Source organism: Protopterus annectens, chromosome 4.part0, assembly GCF_019279795.1.
Source record: "Protopterus annectens isolate FY-2018-M chromosome 4.part0, PAN1.0, whole genome shotgun sequence".
Lineage (NCBI taxonomy): Eukaryota > Metazoa > Chordata > Ceratodontiformes > Protopteridae > Protopterus > Protopterus annectens.
Genome location: NC_056733.1, coordinates 1,331,191,706 through 1,331,216,479, shown reverse-complemented (window position 1 = coordinate 1,331,216,479; position 24,774 = coordinate 1,331,191,706). Strand labels below are relative to the sequence as shown.

At 40.9% G+C, this 24,774-nt stretch overlaps 1 protein-coding gene across 1 annotated transcript in view; it reads left to right on the top strand.

Annotated features, from left to right (window-relative positions):
- Positions 1–24,774, top strand: part of RAD50 (RAD50 double strand break repair protein) — a gene marked incomplete in the record, with an annotated part of 1,663,481 nt that overhangs the window by 1,119,156 nt on the left and 519,551 nt on the right.

Here is a 24,774-nt window from a genome sequence, read left to right as displayed (position 1 = left end):
ATGGGGAAAGAAAGTCTATACTTCTTCCACCTTAGCTATGAGGGCTTTGAATTGCCAGTTTCACATGTTGAAATATCAAAACTATCTTCTTACTCAATTGAAGTCTAAGGTAGATGCTCTGGCGGAAGGCATTGAGTGTAAAGAATTACAAGATTTGGTACATGTCTCTGAACAGGTGGGTAAGCATTCTTTACAATGTGGTTTTGATGCTGTACAGGCCTCGCCTAGGGTGGCTGCCACTGGTCAGTTCTTCGAGGCACGCCTGGCTGAGGGATCAGAATTTATCTGACCATGTTAAGACAAGGATTTTGGATGCTCCTTTACAGTCTGATGTGTTGTTTGGTTCTCCTGTGGAGTCAGTCTTGAAGAAAATGGAAGACAAGGCTAAGTCTATGCAGGCTGTTAAAGATTTTTGCAAGTTCAGCCTCCGAAGTTTAGTAGGAATTGGCCTGCTAAGGGGTGGACGACCCTTCTTATGATTCACAGTCTAGGGGTAGATCTAGACGCGTGGTAGGGCAGAGCTCAGAGCTCCTTCAGACCTAGAACAGGGAGTTCACCTGCACAATCTTCGGGTGAGGGCAGGGCCAGTCCTTCGTAAACAGGCCCAATGACCTACCTTTTCAGCTGCCAGATCCTTCTTGCCTGGCAGCACCTTTGGGAGGAAGGTTGGCACTCTTCAAGGAAAATTGGAGTTTGATTACCCAAGACAGATGGGTATTGGATATCATACACCCAAGGTTACAGGTTTTATTTCCATACCTTGCCTCCTTTCAAAGGCATGCCGGACGTTCCTCCTCAGCAAAGACTAGAGGCTCACAAACAAATTTCTCTGCTGCTTCAAATAGGGGCCATACAACCGGTCCCTCTGCCAGAAGTGGGCCTAGGATTTTATTCTCGCCTGTTCCTAGTACCAAAGAAGGAACACGTGGAGACCAATTTTGGATTTATCTATCCTCAACACTTATCTGGACATTCCCAAGTTCAAAATGTTGACGTTACAACAGCTTTTACCTCTGCTGGGCAAAGATCACTGGATGGTGACTCTGGATCTCAAGGAGGCTTACCTTCATGTTCCTATCAGGCTAAGTTGCAGGAAGTATCTGCGTGCTGGCTGGGACTTCTCATTATCAGTTCTCTGCATTGCCCTTTGGCTTATCTACTGCCCAGAGTGTTCACGAAGGTTCTGGCTCAGTGATAGCTTTTTCAGGCTAAGAGGAATACAGATCTATCCTGATTTGGACGATTGCCTGATTCTGGCCTAGAAAGGACCGAACTTCTTCATCATTTACAATATGTGATAGCAGTGCTAAGATGCCTGGGGTATTCTGTGAACGAAATAAAGTCCAGTCTAGTACCCTCTCAGGACATGTGTGCTTTCTGGGTGTGAGACTGAATACAGCATCCCAGATGGCCTTTTGACCCCGGACAAACAAAAGAATCTTTCTCTTTACTTCCACCAATTGTCTCATCAGTCCAGGCTGACTGCAAGGACAGTCCTTCAAGCCTTGGGGTTCATGGCATCTTGTATTCTGGTGCTTCCCAATGCCAAACTGCATGAGGAAGCTGCAATGGTATCTCAAAATGTATGGACACAGCACTGCCAAGATATGGACACTGTCATTCAGATAATACCTTGCATTCAACGGGAATTTTTGTGGTGGGCTCAGGAATGTCACCTAAACAAGGGACTCTCTGTGACCCGGCCAGAGGCGAGTCAGATTCTAACGACAGATGCCTCAGACAAAGCTTTGGGGAGCTCATCTAAATGGAAAGTGGGTACAAGACACGTGGCCTGCCAGACTTCAACATCTACATATCAACTTGAAGGAGATGTTAGCAGTCCAGTTTGCATTGATAGCTTTCAAGGATTTACTTCTTCCAGGGCAGGTGTTGGTTCTAACAGACAACACAACTGTCATGTGGTACATCAACAAGCAAGGGGGAACACATTCTTATCCTCTATGCAGACAAGCAATGATTTTGTGGGAGACTGCTCTCAGTTTACAGCTAAATCTTCAGGCAAGGTTTCTGCCGGGCGCACAGAACTCCTTAGCAGATGTGTTGAGCAGACAAATTATGGATCCCCACGAGTGGAAATTGGATCCTCATGTATTTCAGAAATTGACAGTGTTATCTGTTCGCTTCTCCACTAAACTACCAGCTGCCAAAGTTTTGCACAAAAAGGTTTCATCCCACAGCTTGGAAAGTGGATGCTCTTTCATTCAATTGGAGCAATCTTCATGTGTATGCCTTTCCACCTCTGCCTCTCCTCCCAAAAGTTCTCCTGAAGGTCAGACAGGACAAGCCAAGGATGATTTTAATAGCTCCAGATTGGCCTCGACAGCACTGGTACCCATTACTGAGAAGTCTGGTACGGAAGCCTCCATGGCCTTTGCCTTCGATTTCGCACCTGCTGTCTCAGGAGAACAGTCATTTACTCAATGTCAAACTTCACTCTCTTCACCTAACAGCCTGGCATATTCTGTTTTAAACCCTGGAGGGTCTCAGCTTCCACAGCAAGTTTTGAATGTTATTTTGGAGGCCAGAAGGCCTAGTACAAGGAAAGTGTACGCAGATAAATGGAAGAGATTTTTATTTTGGAGTACAGCAAAGGAATTTGATGTTTCTAAGCCTAATTTAAGTGTTGCTCTTCAATATCTTACTGAGTTACTGGACAAAGGTTTGTCCTTCTCTTCTATTAAGGTTCATGCTGCAGCAATTTCTGCTCACTATGACTGTGACCCACCATTGTTTTCTCATCCTTTGTTTAAGCACCCTTTATGCTCCAGGACCCTTTGAGGGTGACATTTTGCAATGCGACTGATTCAACTTTCTCTGCTCATAAAGTTCTGTCTAATCCTTTGAGTCAGTCATCTTCAAGTAAGTATTCTAGGGAACATTCTCATTAGATGTAACTGGTCCAATAAAAGTCCTAGAGACCACATCACCTTTCCTTCTCATCACATGTTAAAAGTTTGGGGCTTTGGACACTTGGATTTTCTAGAAAGGGGTTTGCCACTGCTGTTTTGCAAGGATCCTAACTACCACCATAATTTCTTCTTCCTCCTCCCCTAGTTTGGCTGTGGTATTCTACCCATTTGTAGGACTGCAGATGCATCCTTGAAGGACATAGTACAGTTTTGTACCTACCATAAATGTAGATGTCCGAACAGGATAGCATCTGCAGCCAGATTACCCACCCTCCTTCCCTCTGTGGTACTCTAGGGGTTTGCCCACCTAATAGCTAGCTGGGGATCTCTATGGTGTATTTGTTTGTATATATGTACATACATGATTATTTTTTTTTGTGTGTTTGCCTTCTACTATTTGGAAACATTGGCATTTATCAAAAATTTAGCTATCCAAGAGGGCAACTGGCATCTGGGGCAAGAAACACTGAGGAAAATGGCGTTGCTGATGCCTTTATACCCGAAGAACTGCAGCCTATGACGTCGGGTGAAGTGCGACACCAGCCGAGGCCAGACGAACTTTGGAATCGATGAAGGGCTGCCTGACGACAGGACAACCCATTTGTAAGGACTGCAGATGCTATCCTGTTTGGACATCTACATTTATGGTAGGTACAAAACTGTACTTTTTCTCCTCTAATGTTTTGGGACAGAGTTCTCTTGAGGAGTGTTTCACCTTTCTTTGTTGCAGTTCATCTTCATCGACCAGGCTGTGACAAGGCTGGTTAAATTCTCTGAATCTTAGATGAAAGGTACTCCGAAAAAGACCCTTAGCATAGCTTCTGCTGTCAGTGTTTACACAGACTGCAGTATTGAATGTGCTTGTGTTGTGTGTAGATTATCATCCTCAGCAGTGTGCCTGTGTCTGGTGATATGACTCAGGCTTTCTTCTCTTAAAGATATCTGAAGTAGGCCATTCTGGATGTTCCTTTTAAAACTGATCATCTTTGAGCACATCTCAAGAAGACTGATCACTGACATCCATAAATCAAGCATATATTAACCACCATGAAGGCTCTTTGATGCCCACATGGCTTTGTCTTTTTCTAGGCCACCACAGGATATGGAGGGCCTCTAAGACTGAGACATCATCACCTTTCTCAGATCTATGAGTTAAGCCTGCAAGAATTGTAATCACAATAGTATGCCAGTTAGATTGACTGCCTCAAAGATCTATCCATGAAAAGCTTGTTTTCTGATTTTGCCTCTGATTGGAGAGCCATCACTGTTTCCTGCTATGTTCTAGAAGTGGGCCTGGACAGCCATAATTTAGAATTATTGAGTCTTCCCTGGAGAAAGAGCACCACTCAGGGACCAGTTTGTCCTTATATAGTTCTTGAAATAGGTCCAGACCCTAAGCTAGAAAGATATAGAGAGAGTAAAGCTTATTCCTCCTTCAAGGAAAGGAAGTGGTATTCTATTTTCATGTTTTCTTTATTCTACACGGAACAGGAGACTTCCTTCTCATCTTGTGTCTCAGCAGCTTCACTGAATATATCCATTACCTCATTTACCAAAGTGTACTTCTACATATCTTCATGTATGTGTTGCAGTGAGGTGCCTGGATAACGTCAATAGATGTGAATGCATTTTGGCATGGCATTGTTATGTTCCTAGGGTGTTACTATAGGTGAGCTTCACTTTTAGTGTATAGTGTTGTATGGTCTGTCCTCTACACTCATGATGTTTGCCATGGTGATAGATAGTGTAACCACAGGTAGTACAGGAGAAGGAACCTCTTGTGTTCCCTAACCTTGACAGCTGGCTCCTGCTGGTGCCATTGAGAGGCATCCTAGTATCATCTTTGACATGGGTGGTCCTTTGTTTACAGTCCATGCTTGGAGGGATGGAGAGGTCTGCTTAAGCTTGGAGCAGTCTTCTTTGCCCTAACTCAGGAGACTGTCTGTATTAGAGAAGAATTGGCTGCACTTCAGTGTATTTGTTATTCCAACCCACGGAGAGGACCCAAAAAAACAAAGCCTTAGCAGCTTGGATGAGGTTGCAGTGGAAAGTCTAGGCTTGGGCCCTCCTTAGGTCTTACGGTGACCACTGTCTTTACAAATTCATTTGTATACTGGAAGATGTGGATGTTGCAGTAGGCTGGGAAATATCATTGGCTCCAAAGACATTGCACCTTCATGGACTTCATCTTGATGTCTGACCCTTGCCACTGGGCTACAGAAGAGCATACGTTTCTTCCAGTCTGTTCACTGTCTTCCTTTCTGCATCAGAATACAGCAGAGAGCCTAATAATGGGCATTTTAATAGGAGGTTGGAGGGCTCACCTGGGGCCTACCTTGTTTAGGAGATTTGGACTGCCCCATTGCAGAGTCTTCATATAAGCTGACTGGACCTGTGCATACTATTGAATCTCATCTCCGAAGCTGTGATAGGGAAATTGAGACTCAGTCCCATCCCTCTTGGTTCATACAAGTGAGTTTGTTTTGTTATTTGAATTCAGTAATGGCATGCCGTTTCACCCCTTTGCAGAGAAGTATTGTTGGTCTGACAGTAGAGTACTTAATCACAGCATTACTCTTGCAGTCATTCGCATCCTTTGGCAATTAAATAAGCTGATGGATTCCACCAGTGACAACTTCAGCCCTCATCTGGAGCTGAGGGCAAGGGAACCTTTTCTTATTAGATTATTTTTGGAGTGAGATATCCTCAAGAAGGACTTTTTCAGCACCCGAGAGGATACAGTCATCCTGTTGTTCTTGATTCAGCTATACAAAGGAGAAATTGATGGTTTATATCCCCCCATTTTAAAGGGAAGATTCCTGCTTTTGTTATTGCTGTATTTTGTACCTCAAGATTTCAGACACTTAGTCCAATGGCAGAGCAGTAATCTTAACCAGTACAAGCCAAAGAATTAAAGAAATTACTCTGATTGTGATAGCACTCCGCGGTGGTGGTGCTGCAGTAGCGTTGTCGCCTCACAGTAAGACGCTGACCGGTTCGGCTCTCAGCTAGAGCATCCACTGCGTGGAGACATGCGTGAATGGGCGTACCTTCATTGAAGGTTGTGCGTTAGAACTGGCAACTCAGCACATAAAGATCAACTGCCAGTCATTAGTGGACCGGAGTTCTGCTGTGGCGACCCCTAACCGGGAAAAGCCGAAAGACACAACAACAACTCTGATTGTGATAGCAGCTGGTTCCACTGGAGAGCCAAGCATCTCAGATTCAATGTTCCTAGTGAACTTTCCAGTGGTGATTCAGGAACCCAAGGAAACCATTGCAAATGTACTGTGCAAAGTGGCAACAGTTCTCTGTGCAGAGAAACATCTCGTTTTGTCTCTTTCATTCAGTCTTTAATAAATCCTGACCTATAAGGCACATATGTGACTTTGTTCTCCCATTGTTCTGTAATCAATGTATATGTCGGTCATCTTTACTCATCACAACCTTGTAGACTTCAAATCTGTGACCAAAATGCCAGCTGGTAAAGCAATTCCTTGAAAGGTTTCTTTATCATTGTCTGCCTTCAACAAACATTTCCTCCTAGGGTCCCTAACTTCAAGATGGGAAGCCTTGCTTGTCATCTGCATGAACTAGCTGGTTCTGCATGTCTGTTGTTTGCCTCCTGGAAGATGCTTTTGTTGATGGCTATTACATTTGTTCATAGGCTCTCCAAGCTGCAGGACCTTATCTGAAGGAGACAATATTGGTCTTTTTTTCATATTTTGTTATCTCTTGTACCTGTTGACCATCACTTCTTGTCTCTCATTAATCTGTCACCCATTCATTCTGGAGAGCAAGAGGCAGTCAGCAGTAAGGATGTTATCTAGGCAGCTAAGACAAAGACTTCCTTCTAATGCTCTAACTACTCACATCTTGGCAGGAGTGGTGTGTGTGTGTGTGTGTGTGTGTGTGTGTGTGTGTGTGTGTGTGTGTGTGTGTGTGTGTGTGTGTGTGTTCAGTCAAAGTAGGATCATACGTTTGTAGTGATGCTTATAACTCTGTCTGTGCTGCATGGACCACTGCACATGTTCTTGCTGTTTGTACTGCAGTGGACTGAGCCACTTCCACCCCTCCAAGTTGGGTAGGCCAACATCAGCCATACACTTTCATCTTCCTTACAGTAACATACATTGCTTATTTACACAACATAAATGTATGTTAGCACTAACCCTTATGTCTTTTTTCAGAATTGTCTTTGAGGAGGTTCTTTCATTTCCTTATTTTTGGAGGCTGAATCCAGCAGAGAAAGACAGAACTTGAGACTTCCATACTATGGGCTTGTATTTTACCAGAAGTGGATGCATGAGCTCAGGAAGATGGATTACTTGTTTGTCAACTTAGCTTTACATAAAGAAGAGGTTGCAGTGACTAAGAAATTCCTTTCCAATTGAATTGCTAGTTGCATTATATCTTGCTATTGATGATCCATCATGTCTTGAGAAGTTCTTTTGCCAATGACAAGTCCACCAAGGGCTGTTTCCAGCACTGACATAAAGAATGTCTCTTTTTCAGGCACTTTGTCAAGACAAGTCACAGTTTGCAGATGTTGGTGTTTGCACATGACTTGCAGTGGGCTTCATGTATTCTGTAGGAAATGTAAGGAACTTCTCTGCTGTTTGACCCTCATAGGTTCATAGGTGTGTACTAGGCTAATGGCCCTGGAGCCTTTACTAGCCTATACAAGTGCACTGGCATTGTGCCGCCCGACGTTCGTTCCCAGTGCCTCTATCAAGTAGAGCCACGGGAGTGATCCCAGGGTGAACTTTCTATTACCCATCCACTCATCAAGATTTCTCTTGAAGAGGGACAGTGAGGTGCTCTTCTTGACATGTATGGGAAGTCTATTCCAGAGCATGGGCAGCCTCTGAGTGAGGAACCTGTCCCTCCAGCATGTTCTGTTGATTGTGGTAATGAGGTTGAGGTCTCTGGAGTGTGTGGTGTGGAGGGATTGGGATTTCTTTCGATGTAGCATTTCTAACAGAGCTGGGTCAGATATGGCTTTGTAAGTCAAGCAGAGAGCGCCTCTAAGTAGGCGATAAAGACAGCGAATAGCTGGAGACTTTTGAATGTGTCCGTGTAGGGCATGTGTTTAATGCCTAGAATCCTCTTTGTGAGGTACTTCTATGGCCTCTCCAGCTGTTGCAGGTGTCTAGTGAGGTACATGCCAAATGGGGCATTATACTTGATGACTGGTCTAATGAGGAAAGAGTAGAGAGAGAAAATGACCTCTTTCTTCCTGGATGCAAAACCCTTGGTAATGAGATGTGCCACATAGAAAGGCTTTCTGACCACAGTGGCAATGTGGTGATCGAAGGAGAGTTTGCTATCGACCTGCATCCCCAGATCTCTTATAACACCTTCAGTGGCCTCCCATTGATGTGGTAATTAGTGGAAACTGAGTTCTTAACAAAGGGGATGACGATGCATTTTTTCGCGTTAAGCTTAAGGCCATGGTTTTGACACCAGTCATTGGTCTCAGTGAGGCCTTTCTGTAGGATGTCTGCATCATTGGAGAGTTAAAAATGGCTGCCAGTTTGCAGTCATTTGCGAACTTGGTCAGCCAGAGTCCCTTTGTGTTGCCCTGGACCTCTGAGAAGTAGATGCCGAACAGGAAAGGACCCAGGACCGATCACTTTGGGGCTCCACTCGTGACTGGTCGGCAGTCTGACTTGGAGTCTTCTACTTTCACACTGTGTGTTCTATCTGTGAGCCAATTTGCAACACACCTAGTGATATAGGGGTTGATGCCTATTTGGTGAATTTATCAGTAATTACTGAGTGAGGAATGGTATCAGAGGCCTTGGCCAGATCGAGGTAGGCTGTATGCACTGCATTACCTTCATCCACAGCCCTGGTGACTGATTCAAAGAAGTCAACCAGGTTGAGCAAGCATGATCTCCCTTTCACAAAGCCAAATAGCATGGGATCTAGAGTTTGGAGATTTCCTATATCTTTGTTAATCAGGTCCATGATGATGCACTCCATAGCTTTACATATCAGACTCATCAGGCTAATGGGGTGATAATTCCCAGGTTCTGTAGTCACTACCCCTTTATGGAGAGGGATGACTGTAGCAGTGTGCCATTCGGTAGGGACAAAGCCTGAGGTGAGGCTGTGACTGAACAGGGCACACAGATGTGGTGCCAGTTTACTTTTTAGTTCATGTAGAACACAGCAGGGATATTATAGGTTCCCATGGAAGCTGTATTCTTGGCCTTGGACAATGCAGCTTTAACCCGCACTGCAGTAATGCTGGGTGCCTGGCATTCTTCCGGTATTGTGATTGGTCCTTTGGGGGGGGGGGGTAAAGTTGGCACTGAATCTGAAGGCCAGTATGTTGGCAATATCTGTTGGCTCAGTATAGAAGGTACCATTGTGCAGTAACTCAGTGCAAATCTGAGTATTGCCGTGGAGGTTCTTGATATAGGTTCATAGGTTGGTACTAGGCTATCAACCCTAGGGCCTATACAAGCCTAGCCATAACAATTCCCTGGCTATTTCTTCCCACACTATTTATTTCCCTGGACCCCTGTCTAGCAGGGCGACTGACGTGATCCCCGGGGTGAATTTCCTTTCTCCCATCCAATCGTCAAGGTTCCTTTTGAAGAGGACCAAAGAGGCACTCTGCTTGACATGTATGGGCAATATAGCTATATAAGGCTTTGTATTTGTTTTTAGTGTCTGCCGCAATTCTGCCTTCATATCTGGCTTTAGAGGATTTGATGAGGGATCTCAACAAAGGAGTTTTTCCAGTCTTGGGAATTCACCTTTTTCTGCAACAGTTTCTTCCTTCTGTGTTAGAGTTTAATAATGGCAGGGGACCACCAGATTGGCTTCCTTTTTTGGAGGAGAGCGTCTTGGTTCTGTTGGGTATGGCTAGTTCCATGCATTTATGTACATGTTCGTACAGAGCATTGGTGTGTGATTCGGCAGTCATGCAGCTATTTTCCATTGGCATGGGTGCGTGAAGTTAGCCATCTCTGTTTTTAGGAGTCCAAAGTCAGATTTGGAGAAGTTTTTCTAGGTAGTTACCTTTGCAGGGGTGTGGGTGAGATATGGATTTCCATGGTGATTAGTTTATGGTCTGATCTGACCAGGGAGGGATTGACTATTATTGTAGAGCAGTGGTCACCCATGTTAGTAATAACCAGGTCAAGGATGTTGCTTCATCTATTGGGGGTCAGAATGAGCTGGTCCAGGGCATTGGAATGGATGAATTCCAGGAAGCATTGGGCCAGTATATTGGTGCTTGAGTAGTTTTCCCAGTTGATGGAGGGGTAGTTGAAGTCTCCTAGTAAGAGAATGTTGGGTCAGACCTTGATAGATTCCAGGGTGCTTAGGAACATGGAGTGAGAGTCTAGGGACATGTTTAGGGACCTATAGCAGGCTATGACCTGGATTGCCGTCTTACCCATAATAGTTATACCTGAAGTATCTCAGATGCATTATGTTTGGCTACTAGTCTGGAGGTGTGCATATCAGTTATGAATATGGAGACACCACGGCCTTTGGAGCGTCGGTCCATGTTTCAGGGACGAAAGGTTTTGAATGAGTTATAACCTGGTAGCGCAGGGGTGCTTTCTGCCGCTTTAAACCAGGTCTCCATTACACTACAAATGTTTATGTTCTCCATTTTGAGGAGTGCTTTAAGCGAGTGGATCTTGAGATATAGACTTCTGGCACTGAGCAGCATGACCCTCAGATTTTATTTATTTATAGCTGTAGCGGTGATAATTTGGTCTTTGGAACACCACCTAAAAAGGCACTATAGGGGTGACAAGGCCTTAGCCAGTACCCGGAAACCCAGGTGCGACAGATGCAGGCCATCTCTGGCAAAGCATCGAGGTCTGTCAATCATGTCCTCCCAAGCAGGCAGATACTGGATCCCCTTAGAATAACACCAGAAACTTAGCCAATTGTTGAAGCTAATCATTTTTTATTTGTACTGCGGTATCATTCTGGGTGATAATAGGATACTGCTCAGGGCTAGTATCATACCTGCCTGGGCCACATAATCTGAGAACTCCACCATGTCTCTTTTCATGTAGTCCAGGGAGGTGCATCTCAGGTCATTCACACCCACATGAACAATGACAGAGTCATACTTGTACTTGTGGAGTGACCTGAGTGCATGTGTTATGTGTCGGATTCTGGCACCTGTTAGACAGCTGACTGTTAACCTTCTCCTTATTCAGCCTAGTGAGTTGGGACATCTGTGTGCATCACTATTGAGTCATCTATTATTAGTGTATTGGGCAAGGTGTTTAGCCTTAGGGGCTTAGGTTGAGGGGCACACTAAGGAGGTGAGCTATCCTGTGGTTTGTGATGTGTTTTGGTGGTCGAGTGCATTTTTGTTTTGGAGGTCTCTGCTGTTTGGGTAAGTTTCTGTTGAGAGCCTCTGCGGAGGTTGGTGTGTGGTTTGTGTTTTTATGTGATAGCTGTGATAGTGGGTGTTCTGGAAGGCTTTGTGTTCCATGTGGTGTGGTGCAGGTGTTGACCTTCTATTGACCAGCTAGTTTGATCTTGGCTGGAGAGTGCAAAGCTTCCAGTTTGGTGATATAAGTGCATCTCTCACAAGTCTGAGTGTTGGGAGGTAAGAGGAGAGGGTTGTCTGTGTACATGAGGCAGCTGGTACACAGTCTCAGGATGCCTAAGTGCACCAGGTTTACAGGAGAAAGCACAGGGAACTGCCCTTTAATCATGCCAGGAGGGCTGGTCATAACTACTAAGTACTGGAGGTATTTTCGTGAAGAATTACTAGTGCTAATAGCACTTAGGAGTGCTAGAATAATAGCTACAAAAACCTGTTTAAGTGCAAAGCGATTAGGCTATTTGAAGTGCAAGAGAGAAAGAACTTACAAGATCTAAGGGAAAAACTGAAAAGCAGACTTTCTGGCACCAGTAATAGTTTACCTCAACTCGGCACTGCTGCACAGAGCTTAAACAAGCGCAAATGTGGGCTTTTAAACCAGAAAGTTGAAAGGCATGGAAAAACTGCCCAAACGGCCAATAAACTACAATTTCTGGGCCAGAAACCACTCCTCTTGTGGTAGATAGGCTACCTAGTGCTTACCACTCCCACTGATAAGCTAGAAGGCTTCCCTCCAACACAGACACGCTTGGGGGGCTCAGAAGCTTACAAACAGTCCTGCATACAGCAAATCTGTTTCTGGACTAGACTACTTACAGGAAAGGCGGGAAGCAAGTGCAAACGTAGGCTTTTAAACCAGAAAGTTGAAAGAAAGGAACTCCTTCACAAGTCTGGTTCTCAGACTGCTGATTCCTTTTTGTAGTCCTAATGTAATCTGACCTTACTCCTAATGTTTAAGAAAAGAGCGACTTTTTTCCTAAATGTTTTTCTTTCTTAAGATATATTTGCTTACACTTTAATTCTGTAGAGGTTAATGTTTTTGTGTTCGTGATTTGCTTTGGGTTCCTTGAATTAATTTCCAAGTTGAATGGATCTAGTTCACAGAACTTCTCACAGCCCAGTTCTGACTTATCTGTCTGTTATGGTCATAGCTTTGTTTACTTTTTGGGCAGTGATAGTTGAAATGAGTATAATATTTTTGTCTGGTTTTCTTTTCAGCTTTCCTTTCTTGAACCTAAGGAAATGTACAGATGTTGATATTGGTCAGTGCTGATTTTTACTAGCCTAACCCTTCAGGGAGACCTTTATCCTTGTTCCAAGTTGAATGGAACATTTCTGTTTGCACCTTCTAGCCCGTCTGTCCTTGCCTCTGTGTCATTTGTGGTGTTATGCCGTTACAACTTAGTCTGCATCCTACCCTGCTTTAATTTCAGTGTCAGAGTCAGGGGCAGACTTTCCTTGGGCAATCCTTTCCATAGTTTGGTCATTGTTGAGGTCCTTGAAGTTAGTCCCATTATAACCTTCGACCTTGACCCAGAGTTTTGAGCCTATATCACTGCTTACCTTTTATGCTGACTCAACATCAAGTGGCTTGGTATTGAGGAGATATTTCTAAATCAGTGCCACATCAGAGTCTGGGTGTTGAGGGTTGAAATCTTTGGTTCTTATCAGTGCCAAATTCTGTTTGGTGCCGAGGTGGAGATGAAGTGGGCCAGTTGAAGCTTCATCTCAAGAAAAAGTTCTACATTTTTGCAGTGGACAACCACTGTGCACTCCCACATCCCCTTACTTATACATATAATGACTTCACTGATGCTCAGCCTTGAAGAAAAAGAAAAACAAATGATTCACTGTTGGCACAAAAATAAAAATAAAAAAAAAATGTTTGAACAGGATTAACATTTGAAAATGGATTAGGGAGTTCTATATTTGGGAGTAAATAATGAGTTGAGATTCCTCCAGTTTACATTTTAGTAGTATTACTTATAATTCTGCTGGCTTACCTTCATATGAAGCTCTTGCTTTGTACAGATCAGTGCTAGTTGATACAAAGCCCTCATTCCTTCCTCATGTCTCCTCTTTGTTTTGGAAATCTATTCAACATTCAACTTCTTTGAAATGATGAATCTTGGACCCTCAAAATATTTTGTCCATGATAAAGCCCTGACTATGGCCCAACTTACCTGGGTTCGGTTAGCAGTTCGGACTACTGACAGAGTGGAAGGGAGGGATGGGTGTTCCTTTCATGGGTGGACAGGCAGTTGTCAATGGTGCTTGCTAAGGGAAGGTGTGACCCAAAGAGAGGAAATGTCCACAGATGTAGTCGACGTGTGGAGGGTGGGAAAAGGGTATGGGTAGGGAATGTAAATTTAACCCCCCAAGATGTAAGCACAGATGAAACAAGACCTCAGGATGGCTTTAGAATTCATGAATTGTTCAGCAATACTGGAGTAGACATGGGGCACTGTGGGCTGGGCTGGTAGGATGAGGTCCAAGGTGGCCAAAAAATGTTTGTTTTTTCTTTTTTTTAATTTAACGTCTTCCCCCATGCAGCCCCTAATGTTAAATGTGCCTTTGGAGAAATATTTTTTTCCTGTCATAGTTTGGTTATACAGTGGGTTGAAGACCATTAATACATACCTTCCGCATTTCCAGAGTATATGTACTGCTTTCAAATCAAGTCTAGTAATTTCTTAAATGCACTGAGTGTAACACAGCATCATCCATTTACAGACATTTGTTTTAAAATAAAATTGGCCCGTGTAGCAGTTTTTAAGTTTTAGAACTAGGATTGTATAATCATTTCCTGTTTGTGATTTACAAGATAACATTTCAGTGTTTAACAGTAAATTACATTCTTCATCATGCAGCACATGGTATGCCAGACATAACCTTCCACATAACCAATGGTAAGTTATGGAATATAACTTGAGCTTCTTAAAACATTTTTCATAACATAAATTTTGGAATTTAGTTTTACATTTGGTGACCTTCATTTGAACAGTTTCTAGTAATGTTAGCTCTCCTTTGTAGTATGTGCAAAATAAGGAGTTATATTCAATAATTGATCTTACAGAGATCTGTAATTAATTTAATTAGAACCTTACTTGATCTAGAGACAGTTTAATTATAGTCCCATAACTCACATTGCCTTTAACTTGACTGTACAAGTGTTATTTTAAAAGTCTACATACTTAGTTGTGCAGATAATGAAGTCATTCTAATCAAAATGTCAGTAATATCTCTACCTAAGCTGAATGTATGTACAGGCTGCTATCAAACAATGTAGAAAACACCACTCTTTAGTATTTATATATAAAACATTATTCTGAAACATTGGTATAGCTCCAGGAAGTACAAGTTGAATTTAATATAGTAGTGATACAAAACTGAACAGTGGTGAGCCTAGTATGGATCCTTGGGGACACCAGAACCAATTTCTGACCAGCTGGAAAAGTGACCATTCAATTTAACACATTGCTGCTATTGAGAACAACCCTTTATCCTGTTAACATGTGGGCTCACATTCTGGGTGATCAGGTAGGTGGACTGCATTTTTTCTGTGGTATAATTTAGAGCTGATGGATACTGTGACACCTCACCACTGGACCAGTAATCAAGGAGCCTCAATCCTCACCACTGGCACCAATGGGGGATGTACACTGCAAGGATGACGAGTACACACACAGTATTTCCAGATGCATCAAGTGCAGTTTTGCTTAAGAACACACAGAGACCACAGTCAGTCCAGGACTGATTTCTGCTTCTTTCTCCAGATCCCCAGTAAGACTCCCCACTGACACAGTTGTAGAATTGAGATCTCAGCTGAGTGACCAAGCTAGGACCACCAGCACCCTCCCTATCCAACCAGTACTTCGTTTCCCTGCCCAAGTAGCTGACACACACACTCTTTGAGGTTTGATTTACAGACACGCACACACCTGGGAAAAGCTGGCACAGGTTTACTAGCTTTGCCCCCTTCTGCCCAGACTATAAGGTAGTTTCCACTGTCACCAGTCACTCCTTATCAGCTACTTTAAGGCCCTTAACAAAGGATGTCCAATCTTACTGTGTAATGTTGCTATTAATACAAATGGTAGTTTGACCAAGAGCAGGGCTATTAGGAGTGGCCCACACAGTGTCACCAAACAAATATGCAAGTACTCTCAGAACTTAAATATCTCTAAACAGATCAGCCACAATGAAATGTTTAAATATATTTAGTAATAAATATTAAAAGAACAGCAAAGTACTCAGTATATATTTACAGTGACATCAGAGTTCAAAATCACAGGAAATATTTAAAACAACATTGCAGGACAGTCTCAAATAAAGAAAAGCGTCTAAATTAAACTTTGTTATATTCCTGACTGTATTTAAGAGAATTACTATACCCTAGTTAACTTACTTACAGAGCAAGGCCAATGTTTGGTGAATGGGTCTTCTTGTCAGGTCCAAGATAGAATACAGAATGCTCTCTCTCTCAGAGAGTTCTCAAATTAATATCTCAAATATTACTGCTGGGATAATTTGCAGAATGACATAATTGCTTATCATCTGACTCTATCCCAGGCCCAAAACAACCACTGATGGCAACTGGTAACATTTAGCATCTACCTGTGAAAATATATAGACCTCAATAGACCTCAGATCTTAAGCAAATGGTGGAAGCCATAAAACACTTCCAAGACAATACAAAATACTCCCTAGTTTTAAACAGTGCGTCTCCTTTCTGTACTAAAACTGAAAGACAACATCTTTCTGTGGCCTAGCCATAAAGTAATTTAATTTCATTTTTTTTATCTGAAGTTAACTTCATGTATTCCAGATTCCACTGTTAAAATATGCATTTAAACAGTTAAAATAGTGCATGTGCATTTATGTTCTATTCCAGTAGGGTACAATGTGGATACATTTCAAGCAGCACTTTGTAAAATACCTCTTCAGCACACATCTGTACAAACGTAGTTTGATATATACATGACCTAAAGTTCTAATACATTTGTAACACAAGCATGTTGTATACATCAGGTTGATATTCACAAATGACATGTAATTATTTACAAAATTCCAGATAGTTGTACTGGCAGTATCTCCCTTTGTCACATTTCTATATAAATAATGTTGATATTCACAAATGACATATAATTATTTAGAAATTTCCAGATAGCTGGTCTGGCAGTATCTGCTTTCGTGACAGATACTACCAGAGAAGTTTATGCAAGTCCTCCCCAGTAGTTGGAGTTTTTCTGCCCTAGCATACCTTGAAGACACTGATGAAATTTGAGCTTTTCTTTGTGGGTTTGAACTCTCATATGGAACTTGAGCACACATTTGAGTGTCTGGTCTTGTCCCTTTAATGGAAGCATCCCATCTTTGTAAATATTCCACCTTATAGAGCATATTGCTGGTGGTAAACCATATGCCATGAGAATCACATGCCCTGACAGATCTATATATTTGCAGTGGGAGCACCATCCTTGAGTTCTTGCTTCATCAAAGTTGTGTTCAGGCTATCTTCGAGGACTGGACACTTTAGACACCATCCATTTCAGACTAAGAAAAATGCATCCATATGAGTTCTCCCTCCAGTGACTGTTGTCTATGAACGTTAGGGAAAATGTTCGTTATGGTTTGCATCATTCCCATGTCTGCTGACAAAGTGCCATACAGAATGGTTGGGTTTATTATTGTCATTTAACAGTAACACAGCAGAGCCTGCTCTAACATTGTTCAAACTTTGGCTTTGCCAGAATGATCATGGTCTATGGCTCAAGCCATGGAAGCTTTAGTGATATGTCAAGATGACTGTCTCCAGATTACATTTTGGTTGTTACACCAATGCCCTATAGAGATGTTGAAGGCTTCCAGAAGACATCCATTTGGGCTATCTACCCAAATGCGCATTTTTCTGCACCTGGGCTGAGATACATTTTTGTATATCAGTCCTTTAGTCTTCAAATTGTCTGACCTCTCATAAGCATTATCTTCATCTACTGTAGGTCATCAGTTACTCCACCATCTAAGAGGACGTTGCAACCTTCTTGACATACCATAATTTGGAAGACGGTAGAATGCTGTCTCTTTACAGAGTGATTAAACAGACTGCACAGGTTACTTGATCTCCAGCCTCCAGTGAAGAATTATCAGCTCTTTGGAACCTTAGTATTATGTTCAGCATTCTGCCACATCTACTTTTTGAATGGCAGTTTTTTGTGTTAAAGTTTTCTTTTTAAAAGTTTCATTCTCAGCTGGGCAAGTTTTGTTTTTGTTGGTTATTGTATAAAGAAATTTAGTTGTCGTCCCCGTTCCACCCCCAAAAGGATCTGGTCTCCCTTTGACTGAATCCTTACTTCCTCTGTAAAATGACTTTCAAGTTTTTACTTGACTAATCTGTTCATCTGTATATTTTGTTGCTGGATGTGGGAAAAATGTGAATCGCATCCTCCATACCCCTGAATGTTCACCCCCAGGTATGGTTTTATGTCTCTCAGTTCCATGAGCATACCAGTATGAACTAGTTTTGTGCTTCATTGGCCCCTAGCAAGGAAGATTTTGCAGTTAATGAAATGACACTAGCCTGAAGAATTGACACACACATTTTGTTTTGTCAAAAAAAAAGGCTTTTAGGTCCTTATCTGACAAGGGATGATTGAACATTGTACATTAGTACCTGTTTCAGGAACATATGCATAACAAACATCTCAACCATAACCCTTTGATCATCAGTGCATACTTTTAGCAAGCACTTTAGTTTGAACACTTCACTCTGTACTTTGTACTTTGGAGTATCCTCTCTAAATGTTTTTTTTTTTTTCGTTCTAGGCTCCGTTCAGTATATTTTGGTGTATTTTTAATACTGTATTGAGCTGTTGGTAAGAAGAGGCCCTTGAAGAGGAATACAACTTAAATATTTGGTACCTCCTTCCATCCACCTTCTTAGCTTGGGGTGTTCCAGCTGCTACAGTGGTAGTAGATCCACTAGTATGTTGGCATCAAATTTCTTTGAAGCTAGTGTAAAGGTGGTGTTTTAGTACCCCTTATATTTCCCCTTAGTAGGGGAATGCTGACACTACATAGGTAATTGTACATGATAACGAGACGTCCTTGCATAGCTTCCCTCCAGATTATTCTTTATGTTTTAATTTCTCCAAATATGTTGGGTTTGTATTACCATGACAGGAATGGATCCCTTTCCCAAGTCAGGGTACAATTAAAGTTCACAAGATCAGTATTGTTTCTGTTTTTGATGTTTTCAAGAGTACTGCTTTCAGCACGCATAACTGCCCCCTTGTTTATCTCATGTGCCATTATCTGTATTGGTAGCATATTTTTAACTGTGCTTGGAATTTCTTTTTTCTATTATTCATGTTGTTAGTGCAGTTATTGGAGCTATTTAAGCTGCCTTTTTTCCACATTAGTCTAGTTTCTGCATGCATGGCTTGATATTTTATAACTTTTGTCTCTCAGTGTGCAGCACATTATAGTAAGTATGCATTGTTTTTTCAATAAATAATGGTACATTTGTCGTTCTTTCTTAATCTACAGAATCTGTGTTTCTTCTAGTTTGTTGACTTCTGATGTTGTATGATCCTATGTGATCAGTATTTAATTTTCAGTAATTCTACATGATTCTTGTTTCCAGAGCTCTGGTACTTGTGTATTGTAGTGTTTGTACATTCTCTAATGCAACAGACTTGCCACACTATCGTGTCTTTCTTTATACAGTCCTTCAGCCATAAATACATAACAAGCAGCAAATAAAGTCTGCAACTTTTTATAGTTTTCTGCTTTGATTTCCGCAGGACTTTACCATTTGGCTCTTCTGCTTGCATTCAGTCAGTCATTGGAGCAGTAGCCTGGAATCCTTGGGCTTGGTGAGAGCCCTGCAGCCCACCTAATTTTGTCCAGGTAGTCCTAGTGGCCCATTTGTTCCTGAGTGGTGAGAGTCTACTGATAAGGAGCAGGCTAGTTTATGGTCCTGTCCCCCCAACCCTGATGGAGCTCCCTCTCAGTGGCTTTCCAAACTTAGTTTCTTGCTGTCTGCTGCAGGATTCTGCATAAATTTAGTAAATCTGATGGGTTATGTGCATGTAAATCATGGCAGCTCAAGATCTTTAGGCTTATGCCTGAAAAGTGCAACTCTCGGTGTTCCCATTAGGTGTGACACAAGTGATGAGCAAGAGAGACCTCTCCTTTTTACCAAGGTGGGTCAGCACGCAGGTGCTGCTTACTCCATCCTGCCCTGTCAGCTCTGTAAGGTGGCCAACCTGCTAATCAAACTAAAATCGCCTAGAGTTTTGTCAGGGCTTTATCCCACTGTGCCATTGGAGCTGGCTGTTTCCTAGTTCTGTACTACGGAACCTACATTTGTCTGCATCTTTCACTTTTTACATAGATTTTGTAAACCAGCGTGGATGTAGTCGGTTATCTTGAGCTGCCACTACTAACCTCTCAAATTTTGGTTTAAATTCCCCTCTTCGTTAACCATTCATGGGCCAACTGTTGATCAGCATCCAATTGTCCCAGCAGTTCTCTATACTTTTTATTGTAATTGTGGCCTTTTCAAATTTCTTTCCTTTTTTCTGGTCTCCGTCTATATATTCTTTCTTTTCTTTTGCTTGACACTTTGTTACTACCTGCTTTTTTCTTTTTCTGGTTTTGATTTCCATCTCTGCTCCTTTCTGAAATTTTCTGCTGGTCTGAGCAACAGTGTCCTCTTAGACTTTTTTTTAAGCTTTCACTATGTTTGGAGCTCCTTGTGAAAGCAAATGTGTATGCAGTCCCACGATTGTTGAGTTACATTTAGTCATTTTCAAGGAGGCCCATACCACCTTCATAATTAGGGAAATATAATCTTATGATGCACTGCTTCTTATATATATATATATATATATATATATATATATATATATATATATATATATATATATATATATATATAATTTTATAAGCATGGAGCAGTTTTCTTGTTTTCCTGCCCAAATGAGCCAACCCGTGGGGGGCAGACAGTCTCAACAAATCTGTAAGTTAAAACAGGAAAAGAGCAAGCTGATTTATGATTTGAGCTTTATTTCAGATGTCAAACACTGAGAAAAAAAGATTTGCAAGAAATTGTTTACACTATGTTCTAAACATAATATGAACTGCAGTCAGTAGAAAAACAGTACATGTTTCTTCTCTTGAGACTTTAAATTCAAATCATTCCGTTCTAACAAATAGGTTTCTTGGAGTAAGCAAAGTTAAGAACACTCTCCATAGTAAATGGCCTTAATGAAGCACTTTGGGTGTTTCAGTATGTTTAATCAGAATCACCAGCAACAATATGATGCTCAAATTTCAATTTTTAAAGAACTTAGTGCATTCTAAGCAAAGACTCAGAGAAAGCTTAATTTTATATTCTTGAAGAACTGAAAATTACTGCTTCTCAGGTCTTTATTAAAAACTTGCCAGAAGATGATGAAAGAAAATGATAGGTGTATAAATGAGCGTAGAAATTTATTAAAAAAGTGAAAGAGCTTGCTCTGCTTTAAGGGCACGGTATAGTTCAACAGATTAAAGTACCATTGAGGAAAGAATCACCAGGTGCATGCAGAAAAATAGCGCCAGTCAGAAAAAGCTTAAGCCACACCTGACAGCTGTCTAAATAATGACCCTTTCCCAATTGACCCTCGCCCTGCTGATGGACAACTTAAAGGCCAATTGACAGGGTGGAAGGTGATGGTTGACAGGTAGTAGGGGCAGGGGAAAAATTAGCAAAAATACAGCAAAATCTTCTGCTTATCTAATGTCCAACTCCCACAACAACGTCATGAATTGTATACAGAGCATATGCATAGAAAAATGCAGTGATGAGCATGAGTATCTAATGAAAATGCAGTTTGTAACAACAGTGATAAAAAGAATGATGAAACATTGTTTTGTAAAAAGAATTGTGACATAAAAGCTCTTCAGTCCAGCAAATGGCCGAAAGGCAAATGAAAAATGTGTGAGTAAAGGTGAAAAATGTCAGGGTTGCAACTAAATGCAGAACGTTTCACTGCCTATGCCTCAGAGGAATTTATAGGTATCAAAGTGCTAAAAAAAAATAAAAAAGAACAAGAAAATGCAGAATTGCAATTGCCATACTGTTATGCAACAACAAGAAAAAATTATGTGAAAGAAAACTGTGAGTAATTCAAAAACTGGCAGATGAATAATTGCCCTGATGCAGCTTCTGAAGTAAAATAGTGATAGGACTGAACTTGAAATGAAGGTTGAGTCTTTCAGAAGTGAATATGTTTAGCAAGAGATACTGCATGCTAGTGGGACTAAGAATCTTAAAAAGAGAATAAAAAAAATGAAGTTGAAATGTAGTTACAGTAAAGGAGCAAGTAAAAGAGCTGCAAGAGTATTCAAAATGAATCTGAGCATAGTCATTTGAAATACAAGGAAGAAATGTTAGAATTAAAAAAATGATGCATAAACTTGGATTTTAGCAAATAAGAGCTGATGTTTGAGAGATCCGTGGCTGGGCTATCTACCTGGCAGAGTGTACCTTGACTCTAGACGATGGCGGTTGATGTGACCTCCTGGACCCATTTACAAAAATGGGAAAAAGGGGGTTCATCCAAATGCCATTTCTATTTGATAGATAGTAACTCAGACTTGACCCCAAACTGGCATTTTCTGTATACAGAATGGTAAAACAAATATTGCAGGATTTCCATTCTTTGGACAGCGCTCATCTTAAAATCAAAATATCAGAATTGGCAAAGAGAAAATGATTTCCTGAAATCCCACCTCAGATACTGTGAGTAAAACTAACAAATTTATACAGATTTGTGTCCAAGACAGTGAAGTGGTTAAAACACCAACTTTAGTCCAGCTTATACAATAATGGAAACTTAAAAATGAGGATGAAGGTCTGTTTCACCAGCTCCTAGAAGAAACTAAATATGAAGAAATTAACAGAGAGATAGCTAGTATTGAGAGTCTGTTAAAGCAGGAGTTTATTGATTTAAAATCTGAAACTTCACTGGAAGTATGCATGCCAAATTATAAAAAAACAAAAGGAACAAATGCTGCTTTCCCAAATGAAAAAGGTGTATCTGCAGATGAAAGAAATTTGGATGAAAAATCATGAATAGGAAACCAAAGTTAAAGAATGTGAAGAGAAGTTCTTATTCTACATTCAAGAAATCACTGTTAAAAGAAGTGTAGAGGCAAAACACAGGAGTATGAATTGGCAGAGTAAAGTAATCCACATCAGCGGAACTTCGTGTCACTCGCAAATCACAAAGCAGGCAGTTTTCACTTCACCATCAAAAACTCAGTCTTCACCTCATGGATTTAAAATGTCAGTGTTTAATTTAGCAAACAGACAAAAATGGCAAGCGCTTTCACCCGATGGGCTTCTTCAAGCCAAAATGCTAAACTGTTTAAAACACCCATGTCATTCAATCAAAGCCTATTGTATATAAGTGGATAATTAGGTTTAGAGCAGACAGGGAACCAGGTTTAAATGATAGAGTACCCCTGAGACCTATGCTGAAAGGTAGGAGTCTCAAGATTTAGCTTAGTGATTATAGATCTGTCCACATATATATTTGTACATATGTTTTTTAATATATTTTCATATACATTTATTTTTATACATGTATAGCTAAGTTGATGTATTTATATATTTGTTTAAATGTTTTTAGCATATAGTATTAAATGGCAGTTTTAATATGTTATAGCCTTTATATATCTTTATACATATATATATACAATAGGCTTTGATTGAATGACGTATATATATATATATATATATATATATATATATATATATATATATATATATATATGCATATTTTTATTATCTCTGCTATTAGTGAAAAAGCATTTCATTTAAATATGCTACTTCGCTGTTTATTGATTAATTAATTGCAGGATATGATGTCATTTCAAAGAGTATATATATTGGGTGTTTTAAACAGTTTAGCATTTTAACAGTTTTTGCAATGTTATGAAAGTAATGTTATGAATTTCTTTTTTAAACTGTTGTCCAAGCCTGCATATTCCTTGGGTACAAGAATGATTTTAAGATATGACTCATTAATTCCAAGGACTTTGAACCATGAGTTAAATGTGACAAGTGTGATATAAAAATGTATGTTTATTAGTAAACATATTACTTAAATTATTATAGAATGTTTATTGATAATGTTCTGTGATTATATTTTACTCTTATTTTATTTTTGGGGTTCATGAGTTCTCATTGTTTATTTAATTGATTAAATAATGCACAAGCCCAATTAAAAAAATAAAAGTGTTGTGGTTGACTATGTAATCAGATCCTGAAAAGGTGAATTGCCCAAGGTGCAATTTGATAGTCTGTTCTTGTGACTGAGTTCCTTTTTCGCTTGGTGAAATTATGGCTTTGAACTGGTCTACCTATTCTGGTGGAGTTACAAACCCCTGAGACACAAGAATGATTGGCGTTTGATAATATGTTAGGGAAAGGAGGGCATTAGCTTGCCCAGAATGACTCTTGTAACAGAGGATGTTATGTTGTCCATCTCGCCTTCCTTCTTTCTGGTTGGGTTCGGAGCCGATCTCGGCTCTGACTCGGTCACTTCTAAAGCTCGAGGCTAACCCCTTATCCCAGCATGCTTAGCGGTAGCTACCCAGATCTCATTTGCCGATTGCAGCATCGAGATTGTCTTCTGCTGGCTTAGGCTAAGTAGTAAACTTTTTCTGTCAAAATTGTTATTTGTTTAGGCTCAATTTCCTTCGAGTTTAGAGTTTTCTCTGCTTTATCACCCCTATCCTTGTTACTGTGGATATTTGCTGTTGTTAGGCCTTTATCTGTGTGTTGTCGGCGGCTTGTTTTTTTTCACGAGGGTGGTTGTTTTGTCCCTTTATCCCTCTTTGCTACTAGGGAGAAGCCGTTTTAGTTAGAGGCTTTCTCCCTTTGGGAGCAGTAGCCATTTTACTTAGAAGGCTACCCCCTCCTCTTCTTTCCCTCTTTTCTTTCTTAAAAAAACACACTTTTTCTTGTTGTTACTTTTTTGTGTTTATAATGTCTAAAGAACCTACTAAGCAGTCAGGTTTTAAAAAATGCGACTCATTTTGCCAAAAAATGTCCCTTACAGATGGGCACACGAGTTGTGTTTATTGTTTAGATGCTGTCCACCTGCAGGACTCGTAGTCTGTTTGCCATGCTATTAATGCATGGGTTTTGCAGGAGAGACTCAACAAACTTATATTGAGAGGGTTATTAAACCCTCAAGTTGAAGTTGCATCGGATATTCAGCCTTCAAAAAAACCCGATGACAAACTTGCTTCTTCATCGGCTCTACCTTCGGTGCCAACAGTCAAAATCCAAATCTTCTGATCCTTCGGAGCAGATTGTTGGCTCCAAAGAGTCTTTTTCTCCAGTGGCTCCATCTGTGGCTTCAGAGCCATCCTGAACTCAAAATTGATCGAGATCACCTTCTTTGGACC